This window comes from Odocoileus virginianus, chromosome 34 (assembly GCF_023699985.2).
Source record: "Odocoileus virginianus isolate 20LAN1187 ecotype Illinois chromosome 34, Ovbor_1.2, whole genome shotgun sequence".
NCBI lineage: Eukaryota > Metazoa > Chordata > Mammalia > Artiodactyla > Cervidae > Odocoileus > Odocoileus virginianus.
Window position 1 is genome coordinate 6,562,723 of NC_069707.1, and position 23,081 is coordinate 6,585,803.

At 42.0% G+C, this 23,081-nt stretch overlaps 1 protein-coding gene and 1 non-coding gene across 2 annotated transcripts in view; both read left to right on the forward strand.

Moving 5' to 3' along the window:
- The window catches only part of PRKN (parkin RBR E3 ubiquitin protein ligase), a 1,209,190-nt gene that overhangs the window by 970,800 nt on the left and 215,309 nt on the right, over positions 1 to 23,081 (forward strand). The gene's annotated exons all lie outside the window — the stretch shown is intronic.
- TRNAC-ACA (transfer RNA cysteine (anticodon ACA)) lies at positions 16,227 to 16,298 on the forward strand. Its single transcript has one exon. It is a non-coding gene; the product is annotated as a tRNA-Cys (tRNA).

Genomic DNA, 23,081 nt, shown 5'->3' on the forward strand with positions numbered 1-23,081 from the left:
TTTCTCTATGATTTTAATATTTTACAGTGAGCATGGAAAAAAACTCAGAAAACTTTTTTTAAGAGGACACAGAATTGTAAACATTAAACATTTCTTAACTTCTCCTAGATTAAAAAAAAAAAGCCTCCTAAGAAATGAAAAATATGTCTTTGTTAAGTCGCTTCAGTCATGTCTGACTCTGCGACCTTATGAACTGTAGTCCAAGAGGCTCCTCCACCCATGGGATTCTCCAGGCAAGAATACTGGAGTGGGTTGCCGCTTCCATCTTCCTGACCCAGGCATCAAACCTGCGTCTCTTAGGTCTCCTGCATTGGCAGGCAAGTTCTTTACTGTTAACACTGCCTGGGAAGCCTAAAAAATGAAAAACATGTATACCTTTTTGCAATATCCCCCCCTTTAGTGCTGAGCCATCATGGTGGTGGTTTGGTCGCTAAGTCGCATCCAACTCTTTGCAACCCCATGGACTGTAGCCTGTCAGGCTCCTCTGTCTATGGGATTTTCAGGCAAGAATTCTGGAGTGGGCTGCCATTTCCTTCCCCAGGGTCTGTTCCAGACCCAGGAATCGAACCCAGGTCTCCTGCATTGCAGGCGGATTCCTGCATTGCAGGTGGATTCTTTACCAACTGAGCTACGAGACAAGCCCTTGAACCATCACAAAGCCCAATGTTCTTCTTAGTTTCTTGTCCCAAGATGGGCTTTGTCCTAAACATGTTCTTTTCAGAATAGCAGATCATGTGTCCTAACAACTGTCTAGCCATATATCTGTATAAATATCTCTCTTATTTGTCCTGAAAAATTTAAAGGTGATAAATAGTGCTGTATATATTCAGGGAACTAGATATAATCTGTGCTCTGTGCACTCAGCGTGATATCATTATCAACAACAACCCAAAAAAAAATGAGAACTGAGAGTCAAACAGAAAAGCTTCAGATTTTCTGGAACACTCTACCGTTTATCATCACAGAATTCACCAGTAAATCATGAATCTATTTTTGGCTTAAGGTTTTATGGATCTTGCAGAATTACTTCTTGCGTTTTGAAGTAAGGCAATATAAGTAGAGAGATGTTAGTTGGAATTGAATAGCTGTCATCTGAGCAGTTTCATAGTCTCCTCCCAGCTTCAGGCCTGTGCTGGGGCCATGTCCACTGAGAAGGGCTCACCCCCACCAGGGCAGCGGGGAGGGTGGCTCTGAGTCCTAAGACACAGCTCTGAACTCAGCTCCTGTGTTCATGACACTTACATCCTCGTGATAAGATTAATAGCGGTATACTAATGCAGACTTCCGCAGTTCTGAGTGTATCTAGTTTACCCAACATTGTACCCAACAGTGCTTCCAGATTAGAGATCGTATATTGTTCTGTAATAATCTCAAGATTTGAACCCAAGACCTGGTTTTCTCCTGTAGGAATATTTCTGCTATTATAAAATAAAATGAATTATCAAAAGAATTAGGTTGTCACTAGATATGTGCCTTTTATAATATCTCCTTTAAGACTTTTTTTCCTGGGTCAGAGTGCTTTTATTAAAAGGACTTTGTACTTGGGCAAAAAACAGTGGATTTGGGGCAACATATAATGGTCATCTGAAGTCAATTTGCCTATTCCAGTCGATTTTAGTTCATTGATTCCTAAAATGTCAATGTTCACTCTTACCATCTCCTGTTTGACCACTTCCAATTTACCTTGATTCATGCACCTAACATTCCAGGTTCCTATGCAATATTGTTCTTTACAGCATTGGACTTTACTTCCATCACCAGTCATATCCACAACTGGGCATTGTTTTAGCTTTGCTCGATCTCTTCATTCTTTCTGAAGAATGTTATTTCTCCACTCTTCTCCAGTAGTGTATTGGGCACCTACTGACCTGGGGAGTTCATGTTTCAGTGTCCTATCTTTTTGCCTTTTCATACTGCTCATGGGGTTCTCAAGGCAAGAATACTGAAGTAGTCTGCCATTCCCTTCTCCAGTGGACCATGTTTTGTCAGAACTTTCCACTATGATCCGTCCGTCTTGAGTGACCTTACATGGCATGGTTCATAGTTTCATTGAGTTAGACAAGGTTGTGGTCTATGAAAGAGGAGAGTGGGGGAAAAAAAAAAAACTGGCTTAAAACTCAACATTCAAAAAACTAAGATCATGGCATCCAGTCCCATCACTTCATGGCAAATAGATGGGGAAACAATGGAAATAGTGACAGACTTTATTTTGGGGGGCTCCAAAATCACTGCAGATGGTGATTGCAGCCATGAAATTAAAAGACACTTGCTCCTTGGAAGAAAAGCTATGACCAACCTAGACAGCATATTAAAAAACAGACATTACTTTGCTGATAAAGGTCCATCTAGTCAAGGCTATGGTTTTTCCAGTGGTCATGTATGGATGTGAGAGTTGGACTATAAAGAAAGCAGAGCACCAAAGAATTGATGCTTTTGAACTGTGGTGTTGGAGAAGACTCCTGAGAGTCCCTGCAAGGAGATCCAACCAGTCCATCCTAAGGGAGATCAGTCCTGGGTGTTCATTGGAAGGACTGATGCTGAAGCTGAAACTCCAGTACTTTGGCCACCTGATGTGAAGAGCTGACTCGTTTGGAAAAGACCCTGATGCTGGGAAGGATTGAGGGCAGGAGGGAAAAGGGACGACAGAGGATGAGATGGTTGGATGGCATCACTGACTCGATAGACATGGGTTTGGGTGGACTCTGGGAGTTGGTGATGGACAGGAAGGCCTGGCGTGCTGTGGTTCATGGGGTCGCAAAGAGCTGGACATGACTGAGCAACTAAACTGAACTGATGATTCACATATACTGCATTTTTTCCTTTTAAAAATTAAAGGTTTATGGTAACACTGAATTGGAAAAGATGAGCGATGCCTTATTTCCAACAATATTTGCTCACTTTATCTTTTTCACGTTTTAGTAATTCTCACATTATGATACACTTTTTCAATATTATTATATTTGTTATGGTGGAAAAGACCCTGAAACTGGGAAAGATCGAAGGCAAGAGGGGAAGCGAGCAGCAGAGGATGAGATGATTGGACGGCATCACTGGCTGAATGGACATGAACTTTAGCAAACTCCAGGAGATGGTGAAGGACAGGGTCCACGGGACAGAGTCAGACGGGACTTAGCGATGGAACAGCATCAGTGCTGATCTCTGATCAGTGATCTTTGATGTGACTATTGCATTGTAACATTTGTCATTTTCTCACCATCTTCCATTCTGACACATCATCTCTGTTTCACGTGTCACCTCTGGTCCAGACTCTGTGGACCTCTTCTCTCTTAGCAGTTCCAAAAGGAACACTTCTGTACTTTATCAGACAGGATCGTCAACTGGCATTTGTTAAGTCACCAAATAATAAAAATGCAAACACAGCAAATACAAGGAACACCAATAATTTAGACCACAACTTAAACCAAAGTGACAGCATGAAAATAATAAAATCACCTCTTGGATGAAGCTAGAACTGACAAGTTTCCTTGCTAAAATAACTTGACTCAAATCCATGAAAGTTCTGAAAGTAAAAGTTGGTGTATATACAAACTTCTAAAAGGACAGTTGCAGACAGATGAAGGTTTTTACTAGGATAATCATCAGTTTTGAAACACTGAATATATCAGAATCTATTAATTTTCATTCTCTAATTGAGAAATGCTTAAAGCAAAGAGTCTATAAAACATTTCTTATGGAGATGCAGAGGCAGAATGGCTGGATTTATTGCCTGAAGGGACCTGTCCCCAGGCACTGGTGCTGTGACCTGGGCAAGGCATAGGAGGTGAAGGGACCCCAGTCTCTACAGATGTTGGCGTGGTAACCAGAAACTTGGTAAATCTGTTGGATAAAGCTCACCATCTCTGTGTTGTAAAGGTGCCTAGCTGATGCTTGTGAATGCAGTCTTCAGAATATGAACGTCAAATGTGAACTCATTGGTATAACTCTGCTGACAACGGAAGATTACTCATATTTAGTTATTTTAGCTAATTAAAGAATGATTACTAATTTTCACGTGGGATGATATAAAGGTCTGGGGAAACTGTAGTATAAATAATGATATAGCTGAAGCTGTATGGGTGGGTTTTTCTTTTTCTTTTTCTTTTTTTTTTGCCCATCATTGAAGCTGTTATTTGTCCTTTAAATTGGATTATTGGTTTTATCTATTTTATTTAATTTTATATTATCTCATCTCTCAACTGTATCTTACATCAGTATACAAATTTTAAATATCTGAACTATGGGAAAGCAGTGATGAATCTAAGTAGTAGTACTCAGTGTACTTAAAAGCTTATTGTTTTATTTAGAATTTGAAATATGCCTGTCAGTAATGATGCAATTATGCCCACACTAAGATGAATAAAAGAAACAAAATGCATAGTACTAAAGTAGCAAGGGAAATTACTGAAATAAATTAAAATAGAAAAATTCTGAAACAAAATACCATAAAGACTTTGTAAAAATAAAGTTTCTTATGTTCCTCTGCCATCCCCCTTTATTCTCTAAATGATCTCTTCATCTCATTTTTAAGCCCTTTTTAGAACTGTACCAATTCTTAAAATCCAGTTATATTTATTTCTTTAATGTTGTCTTGGATATTATTTTCTCAAACTTAGTAGGGCCTGAATTATGTCCCAAGGAAGTTCATTTGAAAGAACCATCCTTTTTTTTTTTAATTAAAAATATAGTATTGCTATTAAAGATTGGCCATTGTCTGAGCCTTTAGAGAGCTGCAGCCTTTTTGCTGGTGGAGCGTTTCACCTCCGTGTTGATGGCTGCTCACTGATTAGGGCGGTGATGGGGTGGTAGCAATTTGAAAGAACCATTCTAGGCGAAGTATAGGGTACAAAAACAAATACCAAAGTTTCTAGTTCTTAAACAAGGAATGTTCCATAAACTTGTACATATATATATATATACATATATATAGTTTGGAACTCACAATGCTTATACCCTGAATAAATCTCATTACTATAACCATGGTAGTCAGTCGCCCACATGACCCACTGAAGCCTATTGGATCATGCTTCATCTGGCTGGGTGTCCTTTCTGATTGGATCCACTCAGGGATTCTAATCCCATGAGTTTTCTTTCCCCCATAAAGTTAATTAGACATTGATGTGCTTGCTTGGGCAAACCAACCACCACAGTCAGGCAACAGGACACTTTTTCTCCGTAACTTCCGCCTTTGCCAGGCTTCCCTGGTGGTTCAGATGGTAAAGAATCCACCTGTGATGTAGGAGAGGCAGGAGACTCAGGTTGGGTCCATCCCTGGGTGGGGAAGATCCCCTGGAGAAGGAAATGACGACCCACTCCAGTGTTCTTGCCTGAAGAATCCCATGGACAGAGGAGCCTGGTGGGCTACAGACCATGGGGTCGCAGAGAGTCAAGCAGGACTGAGCGACTAACACTTCACCTTTCTTTCCCCTCTGCCTTCTCTCGTTTCAAGTACAAATGAATTTTGAGACCAGCAGGAGAAAGACAGCAGTGGATTAAAATTCCCTCTAGGAATTTTAAGTCAAAACCTCAGAAATATAGGTCAATACCAAAAGAAGAGTTTTGTGAACTACAGAGATCTAGGCAGAGTACCTATAACATACACCCTGAGAACGACTTTCTAACGTCTAAAACTGTTTTGACATCATGACATAAAAGTGAGAAAATTTTGTGATTTTAATGTTTCTACATGTTTTGTGATTTTAAATGTTTGTGATTTTAATTTTGTGTTTTAATGTTTCTACTCTATTTCCTATCTTGACTTCTATATAGCCTGTGTCAGTTCTCACAAATGACCGTCAGAAAGTCTATTAAACACGCAGAACAGCATTTATTAGATCTGCTGCAGTGAGAAACCCCACCATGTTGCCTGTTGCAGGCTTTTACAGAAAGGAGAGGTCGGGATTTGTAAGGTTTGGGAATCTGGGCTCACGTGGTTAAGCAGATCTTTCTGGTATGGAGCTGACTGGAACTGGGCACCATTAACGATGTAATAGTTGGAGGCTGGGAGACGCAGTGGACAGGATTTCAAAAGGATCCTTGATACAAAAACTGTGGTCTGATACGTAAGCTGTTGCCAGGTGAGCAGTCTGTGGGTCTGTTAAAGGAGATGGCTACTCAGATGAGCAAACTGGTTTAATTATTTGCAGAAATGTGTTGAAGCAAACAGTGAAATTATTTATTATATTACAGGCTTAGCTTCAAAAAGCAGGTTTTTGGGTTTTTTTTTTTTTTTTTTTTTGGTTTCTTTTTTTTGAGAGGGGGGCAAACAATTAGGTCTCAGTGGTCTTATTTTGGGTTGGTCCTCAACCCGAATAGTTACGTCCTGTAGACTCAGGCACTTTCAGTGCTAGTCAGCACCCAAACAGCTGCTTGGGGTCCCTAAATATGCTCGGTGCTTCCAGCTCCAGGCCTTTGATCCCATCTCTCATCTTTTTTATCTTTTCTTAACACCTCTTTGTTGGTTGTTCTCAGCATACCTGACTGTTTCTCCATTTGTGCAGTTTGTTGATGTGCATATTATTTTGTCTGCAAGTTCCATGGAGGCAAAGCCCCAGCCTGACTTACCTTTGCTGTCTCTGTTAGAATCTGGCCTCATATATAGTAGACACGTGCAGAAGAGTTGCTCAATAAAGAATCAATGAATGTTGGACTGGAATCCATCTCCTGCCAATCATAATATTTATTGCTACTGTTGTTCAGTCGTGTCTGACTCTTTGCGACCCCGTGAACTGCAACACGCCAGGCTCCCCTGTCCTTCACTATCTTCCGGAGTTTGCTCAAACTCACATCCTTTGCATCAGTGATGCCATCCAACCCTCTCGTCCCCTGTCGCCCCTTCTCCTCTTGCCCTCAATCTTTCCCAGCATCAGGGTCTTTTCTAATGACTTGGCTCTTTGCATCAGGTGGGCAGAGTATTGGAGCTTCAGCATCAGTCCTTCCAGTGAATATTCAGGGTTGATTTCCCCTAGAATTGACTGGGTTGATCTCCTTGCTGTCCAAGGGACTCTCAAGAGTCTTCTGCAGGGACCGGAATGGGGAATACATGTAAATCCATGGCTAATTCATTTCAATGTATGACAAAAACCACTGCAATGTTAAAAGAAATTAGCCTCCAACTAATAAAAATAAATGGAAAAAAAAAAGAGAGTCTTCTGCAGCATCACAGTTTGAAAGCATCAATTCCTCAGCGCTCAGCCTTCTTTACTATTACTGTTAGTGAAATGAAAAAATATGAAATTTCTAATTGTGTCTCACTATCAGTGGGACTTATTCTTCAGCAGTCCCTCAAGGGAAAATAAGGCATTTTGCAGCCACTGAGAACTAACTCAAAAAGACATTTGGATTAATATGGCAGCTACTATGGACCAGAAAATATCATGTGTGCATTTGTATTATGAACTCACAAACATCTGAACTTAACCCACCTATTCTGAGCTTTAAGAAGAGGAATTTGTGTGCTTTGGGGCAGTAACTGCCTCATTTATGAGTGAAAAAATGAATAAATAATACTTGTGACTTCTTTCAGTTTATTCTTAAAAGCTTCACAATCTACAAATGTTAGTGCTATCCTCCTCAGATAAGCTGTACTCACTGATAAAGTGATTATATTAGAAGGTATTTCTTCTTCAAACCACATACATGCTCATATATGTTCATGATAAATATAAACTCAGGTCTGTAAATTCTTGAATTTTTATTTGCATAAACAGTGGGGGCTTCCCAGTTTGGCTCAGTAGGTAAAAAATCCACCTGCAATGTAGGAGATGCAGGAGATGTGGGTTCAATCCCCAGGTCCTATCCCTTGGAGGAGGGCATGGCACCCCACTCCAGTGTTCTTGCCTGGAGAATCCCATGGACAGAGGAGCCTGGCGGGCTATAGCCCATGGGGTCACGAAGAGTCGGACATGGCTGAAGCGACTGAGCATGCACGCACACACGCCTAAACAATCCTTTATCGATATCAATAAAAACCTGTCAGCAGAAAGGGAACTAGTAATATAAACTCGGTTTTGTTTACTAAAGTCGTAATGCTTATTAAAGGTAGTTCTCCGGTGCTTCGCCGCTTCACCTTTGGTCACATTGAATCATCATTGATTTTCGAGGCTCTTTCATTAGCCATTTCCTTTTTCAAAATTGTACTTAAGGGAAAATAGAAGGTAACTGTCACTGTTGAGCCTATATTTGGGATTCTAAGCTATAGCCAAGAGAGAAATTAATCCTCAAAGCATTTCACAACAAACAGCAGCAATCTGCAAATTGCAGATTATTTGTGTCATGTGGCACATCAGAGAGCTGAAGTCCATTTCAAATTTTATCCCAAGCCCGGGTGCTCACGGTTTTCCATTGAACCCAAAGGATATCACAATTGCCCCTGTGATGATTTGCAAGGAAATTAAAAAGAAAAATAGTGATTGAAGACTCATGTGGTTTTTAATGCTTTTCAAGGGAATGTATTTTCCAAATGAGTTTTCCCTACTTCGCAGCATGGTTATTGAGGAAAGTCAGCAAAAGCTTTCTTAAAAAGGTGTAGTTCAGTTAATTCCCCAGAGGTTTTCGTTTTTTGTTTTTAACTAGTTATCAGTGACTTTGTGGAAATGATCCACAACTTTGTAATGCATTTTCCTGAGGAGATTCACAGTTAAATTGTCAAATAATCTTTATGTTAAGGGAACAGAAAGAAAGTAAATGTTGATTACAGATACTAATTGAAATAAAAATCCCAGTTTCAAAATTATCCTTTAAAAGGTTGAGATTCAATTCTGCCTTCATATGCTTTTTTTATATAAATTTTCTAATTAATTCAAATACCAAAAAGACAACTTATTTACAATAAGATCAGACTTTTAGAAAGCAGGTGCACATGATGATTGAGGATTTTCCTGGCTGAAAAATGATCGAAAAACACAAACCTGAGAGCTGATCATTGGGATAAGCCCAGAAGGAGATGAAATTCTAATTTCAATGACCAAAGACATCAAAACAGCATTTTTAGAGCTGGGTCAAGAACAAGAAAAATGATAGGTAAATGACAGAGGGAAAAGGTAGCCCAATGTTGAGAAGTTGGAAAAACTACCCCATTTTTGTTTTTTCCTGTTTTCTTGAGCAAAGAGAATGTTTCCCGTGTTGGAAAGGACAGGAAAAATAATTGAGGGAGAAACATGTGCTTCAGGAAACTGAGAACAGAGCAAGGAACCGACAAAATTTTAAGTGTCTTTAGATCTCCAAATACTTCTGTGTGTAATGTCAGAATCACTGCAAGGAATCCTCAAAATACTGTAAAGAAAGAACAGAGTTCAAAGTCCTAGAGATGGACTAGGACTGAATCTCAAAAGACTGAATCTCAAAAATTTGCAAACAATGAATTTGATAGCAGTTTCAGTCATCAGCAACACAAAGAAGAGAAACACACAAATGTGAGCACTTATGACGTGTATATATATACATGTATGTATGTATATATAAAATCATTAAGAGTCAACTCAGAGTCAGCAGAGCTGAAATGTGGAATAGTCATTTGAACTCATTGTGAAACTTCTTGACTTTGAAGTGAGAGCTGGGCCCTGGGGTGCGGAGGTTGAGCAGGCAGCTGGAGACAAATGGGGGGCACACCCAGGGACTCTGCCACACGTCTTTGGAGGCGAGAATTAGAGCAATGGGCTGGAGATGACAGAAGGACAAAGAAATGGGGATGGAAAAGAGTGGGGAAAAGAATGGTAAAGTGAATCTCACAGCTTAAGGAAAAATTGTTTTAAAAATGGTGGGTTGACCTAACGTCGCAAACTACAGAGAGATGGAAGGGAATAGGAGCTGGGCAAGGGCCACTGGCGGTGGTGAGTCCTGAACTGAGCAAAGGGGTCCTGCCTAGGGGCCCATCTGCGGCCCCAACCGTTTCCTCATAGGAGTCCACAGACCCTGAGCACTGTCTGGCTTCCTTGGCTTCAGAATCCCCTGTAAACAGTCCTGAGACCTTAACTGGCTCCGTCTTCCTGAAAGGAGTGGCCAAGGGATAAGTCTTTGTGGGGCCTGGGTTATAGAACTTGAACCTGGGTTCCGCCATGTAGGCTTGTGAGGGGGTCTTCATAATAGAGGAACCTGGGAGTCGGAGGAGGGGGAAGGGGCATGGTTGGGGCTTGGCTGTGCTGGTCCAGCCAGGCTCAGGAGCAGACCTCCAAGGTGTCTGAGGGTTCTAAGTCATCACCTCCCAGATCCTCACATAGGGGTATCACGCAAAGTAAAAAAATTGAAACATATTTTAAGTTTTTTTTAGTTTGATTTATCACTTTCAAATAGTCAGGCAAATAATGGGCCAAAAATTAGGGGTCTGTTCTAGGGGTAGATTTAGTTCTTGGGTTCCCAAACCAAAGTGGGCATTATAGAAGGCACTATCGGTAGGGTGGAAGGAAACCCACCAGTAAGATGTCAGAAGTAAAATGAAGAAATGAATGTTGGAAGTATGAGAACTCTCATCTAAAAAGCCTGACCTTGCAAGCAAAGAGAATATGCTTCTCGAAGCCTTTTTTTTTTTTTTTTTTTTACAGTAGGTCCTTGTTTGTTATCTATTTTAAATATAGCAGTGTGTCCATGTCCATCCCAAACTCCCTAACTGGCCCTTCCCCCTACCCTCCCTCACCCCAGTAACCATAAGTTCCTTCTCTGTGAGTCTGTTTCTGTTTTGTAAGTAAGTTCATTTCTATCCAACTCTGAGCTTTACTTCTGAGCATGCAAGTTCAATCCCTAGCTGGGAAACTAAGATCCCACTAGTGGCCAAAGTGGTGGGGCCAAAAAAAATCAAAGGCTTTTTGGAAGAAAGTACCAAATGTCCCAGTTCGGTCTGTCCAACCTCAGGTTCCCCAGCATCTGGTCAATTGTCTGACAGTACGTACATGAATGAGTGTGGTAGTAACAAATGAACTGGAGACTTCCTGCATAGCACATTTGAACAGGAATGTTGCTGACTACAAGGTCAAGTCTAAAAATAGAGGGAAGGGAAATGAACACCTGGATGCTTCCTATAAATCTTTACACATATTACAGATTGCTGCTGTTGCTGCTATTTGCTGTTTAGTTGCTAAGTCATGACCAACTGTTGCAACCCCATGGACTGTAGCCCATCAGGCTCCTCTATCCATGGGACTTTCCAGCCAAGAATGTTGGAGTTGGTTGCCATTTTCTTCTCCAGGGAATCTTCCTGACCTAGGGATCAAACTCACGTCTCCTGCTTAGCAGGTGGATTCTTTACCATCTGCGCCACCAGGAAAGCCCATAAAGATTACTTCAGGCATTTGCCCCAGGAAAGAAAGGGGCTCATTATGATCTCTATCACAAATCTAGAGCTATTATCTAGAAAGATTCTTCTAGCAACAGGAATGTTTCATTATTAGAATGGAATTCTTTCACTGATTCTCTGATCCTCTTATCCCTGTGACTGGAAATCTTGAGTCAGAGTCTATAACGTAGATGTCAGAAGTGCTATAGAAGGGAATTCTGCACCAAGAGGGAGGTTGGTCTAGAGAGAGTAATCACTAATAGCTCTTTTAAAACTAAGATATTTTTGTTCTTTAATATATGACTATGTTTTACATAAATCTGTTTTTAATCATTGAAGAAATTGAATGCCAGCAAGTCCATAAAATCTAAGAATTAGATCTGACTGTTGTTGGTATATACAAAATAATCAGATTGTATTTGCCAATTGCATGACTGTCTTAAGGGAAATATTCTGACGTTCCCACAATGGTCTGAGTTATTGCCTATCAGAGTGGCCCCAATCTGAACCAACTCAGCACACCTGGCCTCTGTCTCCCATGAAAAGCAAAGCTCAACTCTTGCTGAAAATCACTTTTATTTTGACAAGACCAGTAGGAAATGAAACTTAAAAAAAAAAGAAACTCTGTCTTGTTTGAATAGTGGTATACATATTTTGTGTTTAAAAATTCAATCTTGTGCCTGGAGCAAGTAGGCTTTCACTCAAAGGCCCTTAAATTATGCTCTACAGGCTCGTATAGTCACTTATTTCCCAATGCTCTTGTTCATGAAACCCAAAGGCAATGACTTTCCCCCTTAATTCATTTATTCACTCAGCAAGTATGATTTACTGAGTCTGTCCTTGTGCTGGACACTGTGCTCATTCTGAGGTCCTAGATAAAGCAGTGAGCAAGCCCCTGTCCTCGTGGAACTTGTATTCAGGGTGGGAAAAGCAGAGATATTAACAAATAATTACAATTATACTGAATGGAACTTGTGCCAGGTGCTGTTACTATGGGCCCCTCAAACAGCTTTTTAAATCAATTCAATTATTTGTCATCCATACGAGCTTTATATGTGTACCAGCACACTTAAGTCGAATGTGCTACCTTTTTTCAGGAGTATGATGATATACAGTAAAACTGTACCAACTGGCTCTGCCCCCAAAGAGAACCCATGTTTGTTACCAAGTTCAAGCTGTACTGCTCACCACTCAACAGGGCAATAAATCAAGGAACAATGTTGTGGGGCAAGGAATAACAGCTTTATTGAGAAAGTCAGCAGATTGAGAAGATGGTGGGCTCGTGTCCCAAAGAACCATCTTACTCGAGTTAGAATTCAGGCTTCTTTAATCCTAAAAGGATTGGGAGTGTGACTGGTTGTTGCAAACTTTTTGGTGCCATAATTCTTTGCTCTGGCAGTAGTCCACATTGGTCACACTGGTCACAGCACTCTTATATACCAACAGCAAGACAAATGTTCTGTAACTTTTTATCTCTATACGAAATGGAAAAGTATTATACCTCTGAAGGTCAGAGCCTTGAAAATGGGCTATCTTGTGTATTTCAGGCTGTAGGCAACATTCATTCACAAAAGTTGTAGCCAGCACAGGCAACAGAGCACAAAGAAATAGATTCAGTGTGGAGGCAGGTTTGCTCTTTTCTGTTTCATATCCATAGTATCTTCTTGTTTCGTTGTTGTTGGTTTTTTTCCCTTAAGTCACTACAGACTTCCCTGATAGCTCAGTTGGTAAAGAATCTGCCTGCAATATAGGAGACCCTGGTTTGACTCCCGGGTCAGGAAGATCCCCTGGAGAAGGGATAGGCTACTCACTCCAGAATTCTTAGGCTTCCCTTGTGGTTCAGCTGGCTAAGAATCCACCTGCAATGCAGGAGACTTCGGTTCAATTCCTGGGTTGGAAAGATCCCCTGGAGGAGGGAAAACCTACCCGCTGCAGTATTCTGGCCTGGAGAATTCCCTGGATTGTATAAGTCCTTGAGGTCACAAAGAGTTGGACACGACTGAGTGACTTTCACTTTCACTTTCATGAGGAACACATTTAACCTCTGAAATTGTTTTACTTTTGTGCTTTGTTGTTTAGATTTTTGATGTCTCTAAAGTAGTATATTTTCTCCCCCCAAACACAGGAAGTGCACTCAAGTTAATCAGACTGATCTTATTCATTTGAGGGTTAAAATAATGTAATATATAAGATCCTGAATGTGTGGCATTTCTATATACAAGTCTAACATCTGTTTTTGTTAAACCACCCTCACAAGGCAGAAAGTAGTTTTCAGTGCATAGTCTGGGAATTGGAATTGTCTGTTACTCAGCTCTGTCATTTACTTCACTTACAACCTGGGTTATGAAACACATGTAACCTTGAATACTACAAAAAAGCTACAAGTAGAAAACAGAGGCCCCCCTCTTCCCCACAGTAAAAAACAGATTCAGCTCTGGTTAAACAGAATTAGGAGTCATCAGTTCTCTTCTTTGACATCTTTGTGGAATATTTGTTTTTAAGTCACAGCTTGTTTGCCATAATCATCCATCTGTTGATTGTATACTCAAGTGATGCCCTTACTATGTGTTATGGCTGACTCGGGAAGCTAAACAGAAGGTAGATTAAGTAGTTGCTAACTGTCCCTTTTGTCGGAAATTTGAGTTAGTTTCGTTTTGCACATTTGGATAAGTGGAGGTGCTTGGGGATCTGTGGTTTAAGTTATATGCATTATTGACTCTATTAATTGACCTTGTAAGTATAGATATGTAAAGCGTGCACTTTCAAATGACTAGTGAGGAGTTTTTTTAATTTCCAGTTAGTTCAAAGGTAAAAACTTGTCATAAAGCTTTATGATATCAAATGAAAATATCAGTTCAGTTCAGTGGCTCAGTGATGTCCAACTCTTTGCTACCCCATGGACTGCAGCATGCCAGGCCTCCTGTTCATCACCAACTTCTGGAGGTTGCTCAAACTCATGTCCATCAAGTCGGTGATGCCATCCAACCATCTCATCCTCTGTCGTCCCCTTCTCCTGCCTTCAATCTTTCCCAGCATCAGGGTCTTTTCCAATGAATCAGTTCTTTGCATCAGGTGGCCGAAGTATTGGAGCTTTAGCTTCAGCATCAGTCCTTCCAATGAATACTGAGGATTGATCTCCTTTAGGATGGACTGATTTGGTCTCCTTGCAGCCCAGGGGACTCTCAAGAATCTTCTCCAACACCACAGTTTAAAAGCATCAATTCTTTGGCACTCACCTTTCTTTACGGTCCAACTCTCACATCCATACATGACTACTGGAAAAATCATAGCTTTGACTCGATGGACTTTTGTCGTCAAAGTAGTGTCTCTGCTTTTTAATATGCTGTCTAGGTTGGTCATAGCTTTTCTTCCAAGGATCAAGTGTCTCTTAATTTCATGGCTGCAGTCACCATCTGCAGTGATTTGGAGTCTAAGAAAATAGTCTGTCACTGTTTCATTGTTTCCACATCTATTTGCCATGAAGTGAATGAAGATATCAAGTTGCTTATTAATCATTTTAGATGATTGCTGTGAAAAAATGAGAATAATGACTTAATAAAAAGGCCACACACTTAAAGTCTTAAATGTATACTTGCCATAGTTTTCTAAGCATATATGAGCTGATCATATGTACCTATACATATATGTAGATGATCAAGGATGTATGAGTATCTTTGCTTATCTATTGTCTTTTGGTACACTGTCATAATAAATCTTAATTAGCAATTGGATATTGGACTCCTTTAGCAAAATTTGCCTCTAAATATTGAATATTTGATTAAAAAGATATCTCTGGGACAGCAGCATACATTTCAAGTACAGTCTCACAAGTCCCTCGTATTCCAGAGACTCTCAAAATAGCAACTGCCATTCATTAACCTCCTACTGTGTACAATGAACTGTACTAGATAATACATAGTTTACATACATACAAAACATACATACAAACTGTATGTAGATAATACATACAGTTACAAACAATACATACAGTTACAGACACATCATTCACAACAACCCCGTAAGTTATGTATTCTTACTCTCCTTTCTTCAAGTAGAAAATGAAAGCTTTAGAGCTAACACAGCATCTTGGACCCAAGATAATAGAGCTGGTCAGTGGTAGAGAAGAAAGGTCCCTTCTTCTCCTCCGCTTCTTGCTTCACCGCTGTTTCTCACTTCCTGCTGGGCCGGGTGCCTGGGCTGGGGGAGGGTGAGCCCCGCTGGAACGGGGAGCACCTCCGCAGTCACATGGATGTAAAGCGAGGGTGGAACCCGCCCAGTGAGGGAGAGAGGAGAGAGAGGATAACCAGGAAAATGAGCACATCTTCGCTGGATGATGGTTACCTCTCTCCAGGCATGTGGGGAAGGACTCTGTGTCATTTTGTATGTGTCTGTTCTTCACATATTCTTGGTTTTATATGCACTCTTCATTCACAGTATTCTTCCCTTTTGGCTGGTAAAGAATCCGCCTGCAATGTGGGAGACCTGGGTTCGATCTCTGGGTTGGGAAGATCCCCTGGAGAAGGGAAAGGCTGCCCATTCCAGTATTCTGGCCTGGAAAATTTCATGGACTGTATAGTCCATGGGGTTGCAAAGAGTCAGACAGGACTGAGCAACTTTCACTTTCACTTTAATATTCTATGAGTTTCCTGCACCAGCGGTTTGGTATCTTAGAAAGTTCTCAGTCTGTATTACTTTGAATATTTCTTCTACTCTGTTCTCTCTTTCTTCTTTTTCTAGTACTCAAATTATGTATATGTTATTTTTGTCTTAACAGTTTTTGAATATTCTCTTCTTTTTTCATTCTTTCTGATTTTAGCTTGAGTTTCAATCTTCTTCAAGTTTACTTTTTCTTTCTTGTCATGTCAAGTTTGTTGACAACCCATCAAAGAAATTCTTCATTTCTGTTACACCTTTTCATTTCGTGCATGTCCTTTTGACACCTTCTTAAGAGATTTTTTTTACTTCCCTGGTGGCTTAGACGGTAAAGTGTCTGCCTACAATGCAAGAGACCCAGGTTCAATCCCTGGGTAGGGAAGATCTCCTGGAGAAGGAAATGGCAACCCACTCCAGTATTCTTGCCTGGAAAATCCCATGGACAGAGGAACCTGGTAGGCTACAGTCCAGTCCATGCGGTCGCAAAGAGTCCGACACAACTGAGCAACTTCACTTTCTTTCTTTTAAGAGATTTTCCCTTTCTGCCTGCATTATTCATCTATGTGTTGTCTACTTCTTCCATTAGAGTCCTTAACATCTTAATCATAGTTGTTTTCAACTCCTTGTTAGATAATTCCAACATCTGTATCATACCTGAGTCAGATTCTGACACTTGCTTTATCTCTTCAGAGTGTGTTTTTCTTGCCTTTTGACATGACTAGTAATTATTTGCTGAAAGTTGGACATGTTCTACATGTAATAGGAGCTGATGTAGGCCTTTAATGTGAAGATATGTGTCGATCTGACAAGGACTTGGGCTTGTGTTTAAGTGTTTAATGTTTGCTGTAGCTGAAGATGCCAGACATTCCAGATTCCTCTAGTTTTCTTGATTTTTGTCTCCATTCCTGACTATGAGCTAACCACTGCTTCTCAGAGAGAATCCGTGTCTTAAAACTCTTTGAGCTACCGCCCAGCATTATGTTATTAAAGGCTAACTGGTATGGTGGTAAGGTTAATGTGGTGTGGCGGTGACAGTGATCTTCTGATCAAATCTCAGTCTTCCTGTGGACCTGCTTCTTGGGTCTGTAGTCTCACAAGTGCTCTCCAGTGTTACAGGGATTTTTTTTTTTTCTTTTTCCCCTTGCCTCCTACTGCCTCCCCCATAGGTAGCATTCTCAGCCTATATCCTTGAAGCCCTGATTCCTGTCGACTGTTCTTTCCCTCTTCAGTGAGACAGACAGAGTTGGAGGAATGCCCCCTCTCTCATAGCTGCAGGGTAAGGTGCTCGCAAAGTCCTTCCCTTGGAGGGCAGATTTTTGCTATGGAGAAAGCTCTGGACATTTTTCACAATGCTTACTCTTCCCCTCCCTCTGCCAGAGCCACAAGGGGATCCTCACCTTGAGGACCTGGTGGGGTTCTTACAGATAAATATCAGGAACATCTGTAAGATTTCATGCCTCTGGAGTTTCTGATTCTCACACTAGTCTACATCCCATTTATATAATAGCAGATTCATCAAAAGTGCTTCCCAGGTGGTGCTAGTGGTAAAGAATGTGCCTGCCAGTGTAGGTAGATGAAAGAGAGGCAGGTTTGATCCCTGAGTGGGGAAGATCCCATGGAGGAGTACACAGCAACCCACTCCAGTATTCTTGCCTGGAGAATCCCACGGACAGAGGAGACTGGTGGGCTACAGGCTGTAGGGTCGCACAGAGTCGAACACAACTGAAGCGATTTAGCACACACAGCATGCATCAAAATTGCTGTCTCAATATTCCTACTGGTTTATTGTTCCAACAGCTTCTACTCCAGTTAAGCAGATTGGGTTGTGACTTCCGGACTTGCCTATCTATCCAGATATCAGGGAGGTTCTTTGCCCTGTGACATCCATTCTCTGATGGAGCCAAGAAAATGCGTTGACTTTCAGTTTGCCCAGATTTTTCTTCTTGTAAGAACGGGAGTCATAACTTTCAAGACCTTTACATGTTTGAGCTGAAAGAAAAGAAGTCTTGACCTTTATATCTTAAAACAATAAATTGTGTAGCAATTAGTTCAATTAGTTACTTTCCTTTTAAATAGAAAAAAATTTTTTAAAGAATTAGCAGCAACAAGCAGTAGATATGGATATGCCATTAATATCATCAGCAATAAATTCACATTCTAATTCCTTAGGTCATTTCATCCTGCTTTCACATACATTCAAAACTGTTACTTAAAGTAGAAGCTGTGATTATTCCTGATAATTTGCATTTAGAGTAACCAAGTGATCCAAGAGCATATAGCTATTTAGTTGTTGCAGAACCAGAGCTTCAGACTAGGCCATGGTGACAAGAATTTATTTTAAAAGGCATGAAGGCCCCATTTTGATACTTCCCTTCTGTATCCCATACCTCCAACTGCTATATTTTCAAATGGTGACAATGGCTATAGGCTATTCTTTTGAGAAAATTGGATGGAAGGAGAAGGAAAGAAAAAGGGTGCTAACTGTATGCTCAAGGCTGGATTTTTGCTGAATTTTTAAAGGGGGAAGATTTGAATAACACATATGGTTTGAAGGGAACAAGCTTCAGAGCAGTAGAGTTTGAGGTGACTGAGTGAATGATGAGTTAAACCACAAGGAGCTGAAGGGGACAGGTTAGGATGGATGACAAATGACTCTTGTTTTGAGGAGGAGGAACCATATCCTGGAGGAGTAGAAAGCGAGGAAGCAGAGGAGTTGTAACTTGGAGAGGATGGCTACTCACTCCAGGATTCTTGCCTGGAAAATCCCGCGGATAGAGGAGCCTGGCAGGCTACAGTCCATAGGATCACAAAGAGTCTGACATAACTTAGCAACTAAACAACTTGAAGTTCAGGGATGGTGGCGCTAGTGGTAAAGAACCTGCCTGCCAATGTAAGCAACATAAGAGACGCGGGTTCAATCCCTGGGTTGGGAAGATCCCCTGGAGGAGGCCATGGCAGCTCACTCCAGTATTGTTGCCTGGAGAATCCCGTGGACAGAGGAGCCTGGCGGGCTATAGTGTCCATGGGGTCGCACAGAGTCGGACACGACTGAGGCGACTTAGCATGCACACTTGCTAGTGGCCACAGGGCGGGTTCTCTGGCAGCCAAGTCAGAAGCAGAGGACAGAGTACACGATGTTCATGGAGATGTGCATCTGAGAAAGGAGGAGCAGAGACCCAGATCGGGCCGAGGGAGAAGCTGAACTGCCACGTGAGTGGAGACTTGGGAGCCAGTGTCGACCGACAGCAGCTGGTGTTGGGACAAAATGGTTGGGCAGGTCCACCTCCCCCTCACCCAGACAGCAGATTCGGGGGTCCTGGGGAAGATGTGACCTCCAGCGAGGCAGCTCTGTGCAGCTGAGGGAGACTGGAGACAGGGCAAGGCATCTCTCATGTCCTCCTGCAGCGTGGCCACTAGCCTTCCTTGCAGGGGCCTGGGCCGCACATCTCCACGTTCATCACCGGAGCTTTACATTTCTGGTCAGGTGAGGTCCTATTTTGAGAGTGAAGTTTTAAAGGTTAATTGAGAAGGATGGTGATGATTTGGAAGAATCCCCAAGGGAGATAGGAGAGGGTGCCGGCCAAAGGCAAGTCACAGGAACAGGCTGCACCACGGGCTTGACAGTGAGTGGACCTTGAACTGCAGCAGCGCCATTCTCAACAAGGATGCAGCTTCAGGCAGGTGGTGTGAATCTCTGTTGGAAGGCATTCTAGCCCCTATTTGCTACACCAGCTATGATTGGCAGAACCAGAACAGGAGAAGGAAAAACAGTTGGTAGTGTTTACCCAGAACTGGATATAGTGAGTGAGTGAAAGTCACTCAGTCGTGTCCGACTCTTAGCGACCCCATGGACCATACAGTTCATGGAATTTTCCAAGCCAGAATACTGGAGTGGGTAGCCTTTCCCTTCTCTAGGGGCTCTTCCCAACCCAGGGGTAGAACCCAGGTCTCCTGCATTGCAGACAGATTCGTTACCAGCTGAGCCACAAGGGAAGCCCAGAACTGGAGATAGGATATTGGCAAAGAAGGTACAGTGAAAGTACAAAGGAGTCATGACATCTAAGCATCACTGGCATCCTCCCATGTGGGGTCCAGGCTGGGGAGAGAGGTTAGGGGTTAGATAACGTTCACTTAACTGATAATCAGAGCACACAGGAGCTGGAGGTCACAGCTGAAGCCTCCATGGTGAAGAGAGAGGAGGGGTGGATCAGAGCCCCTCCTAAGTGTCATGGGCACTTAGGTGGGCAGTGACAGATTGGATGACTCATTCATGGGGCAGCTGCTGTTGAACAGTTCATCCAACCAGGCAGTGTTTTGGACACAGCTGATAGAGCGGTGACGAGAAAGCAATGGTCCTGCGCTTGCCACCTTTGCCTTTCAGCAGCAGGAGACAGAAAATAAAGTGCTATATCAGAAAAGTCGTTTAGAAGGTGATGAGAGCTATGAAGAAAATACAGCAGTAACGGAGGATCGAGAGGATGAAAATAGGCTGCAGTTTCACCCGGGGTGGTCCTGAAAAGCCTCACTGAGAATGCGGCATTTGAGCCAGGGCCTGAAGGAGTCGAGGACCACTCCATGCAGATGGCAGGGTCAAGAGCTTTCTGGACAGAGGGAGCAGCAAATCCAGAGCCCTGCAGACAGCAGCCTGTCCGGGGTGGTCAGCACTGACAGCAGGCTGGCGGGACCCACAGCAGGAGAGGGATAAGGAGCTACACAGAGGGCCAGGCAGCCAAGCACCCTACATAGGCCACCAGGGCCCTTGGCCTTGACTCTTGGTGAGATGGAAGACCTATGGCAGATGCCATGATATCTGATGTACATGTTTTAACAGAGGCCTCTTAGCTGTTATCTCAAGAAGAGATGGAATGATAGGGACATGAAGGCTGCTCATGGCTGCACACTCTTATTGGACAGTGTGGTCCAAGTAGACAGCGGTGGCTTCCAGAGGTGGTCCACTGTCGTGTGTGTGGACCCTGTGTGAAGTGCCTGGAAGAATTCAGATTACGCCGTTGACGCCTGTCCTCACGTGGTCTTCATCTGCTCTCCTTGCCCCCTGCACCCCTCCACGAACTTTCCCCTTTCTGCCAGCACTACGGCTTTCCACGTGCAGGTTTTGCATTTCTCGTTTTAAACCGCGTCGTCACCCGGGCTTTGCATCTGTCCGCTTCCCGCGCTGGCGGCCCCGGGATGCACACAGTGAGAGGTGCCCTCCCACGCTCTTCCACACCGTGACCCCTGACAGCCCTTCTCTTCGCACTCGATGCCACGTCTCTCCTTGTCTGTCATATTTTGTTGCATCGACCAGGTGTTTCGGGTAATTAGCTAGTCGTCTGTTCAAGATGTTTACATTTGAGCTATCACTGACATCAATCCTTTTAGTTACATCTTCAGAGAAAGTTAGAATGCAAATTCTGAAGGTAGGTTAATTTTCAATTCTGTGTCTTATTTTGCCTGCCGTTAAAATAAGTCAAATCAGTTTTTCTCAAGTCGGTGGGATGCGAAGGACCACTGGTAAAGGAAAAAAGAATCATCTAAAACTTCGAAGCCTGAATGAAACTGTTTTTAATGTTTCTTAGCTATGTCTAGGTATAAATTTAGGTAGAAACTTCTTGCACTATACAGCTAGAAGACCCAAGTGAAAATGTATAAATTAAATATAAATGAAAGCACAAAACCAAAAGTATTCAAATTAACTCTGAATTTCATATGGAGGGCACTGTCGTCTTACCAAACTAAGTCAGTCCTTAGAGTGCAGGCGGGGCCCTGGGTGCCTATGAGCTGGTGCTTGGCAAACCTCAGTCTGTCACCCCTCCTCCTCCCCTCATATCCTCAGCACCAAACCACACGACCCTCGCTTGTTGGGAAGGTGTCCTCAGAATTCTTTCCACCTCTGCTCTTTCCTCATGAGTTTCACCAAACAAAAATATGACCCCATGTTCCCAAGAATGGACAGGAGGCTGAATTTCTCCAGTGGTTTTTGGTTGAATGGCAGCCAACCAAATGACCCAGAATAGACTTTTACTAATTGTTTAGATCAGAATAGCAACTCTGAAATGACCAACCTCTAAAAAGGACCTCAGGCTATAAACCTTGGTGGCCTCCAGCAGGGGAAACACAGCTCAAGGGTTTCTTCCGGCGTCAGGGTCTAGCTTTCCTTCCTTGTAGGTAGGATGTGCCTATGACAATTAATTGACTAGATTTTCCACCAAAATATCCACCTTGGGGTTTCCATTTATTTTTCTTGCCTACTGTTTACATTTTGTTCATTTTTTTAAAAAAATTTATTACCTTAGTGAACATTTATGAACCACTTTCTCAAGACTATGAAACGCAATAACATCAAAGACGAATATATATTGAATATAGTAACAAAGACTAAATCTCTGTTCCAGCATTTCATGTGACCACAGTTTCAGAATTGGAACTAACTCAAGTCAAATTCCTCTCTAAAATATTCTGCATAAATAGTTATTTAGCCTCTGTCTGAAAACTTCCAGTTACCGGCTGGTAAGGAAATATATTCCATTTTAAATTAGAAATTTATTCATAGTGAACCCAAGCATACCTGCTGTTGTTTAATCTATTTGCTCTAATCCTGCCTTCTAGAATAACGCACACATCTAGCCCCTCTCGCAGAGGATAACTCCTTCGCCCCCTGCAGACAGCGCCTCCCCGGCAGCCCGCCCTCCCCAGGCCAACATCCTCGGTGCCTCCCACCTTCTCACATAATGACTCAGAGAAACAGCTCAGCTTCAGCTGTCGCTTAGGTGCATTTTCACAGAATCCATTTTCCTTAATAGAAAAGCCAACATACCACATCATCCATAGATCTGATCCCAAAGAAACAGGTCTCTATATCAATTCTGTTTCCAGAGTTTATGTTATTAATGATGGCAAATTAATACTGTGGAATAATGCTATTTAAAAGACAGAGATAGGAACATATGTCATCCATAGATCTGATCCCAAAGAAACAGGTTTCTATATCAATTCTGTTTCCAGAGTTTATGTTATTAATGATGGCAAATTAATACTGTGGAATAATGCTATTTAAAAGACAGAGATAGGAACATATTACGTCATCCATAGATCTGATCCCAAATAAACAGGTTTCTCTATCAATTCTGTTTTCCAAGTTTATGTTACTAATGATGGCAAATTAATG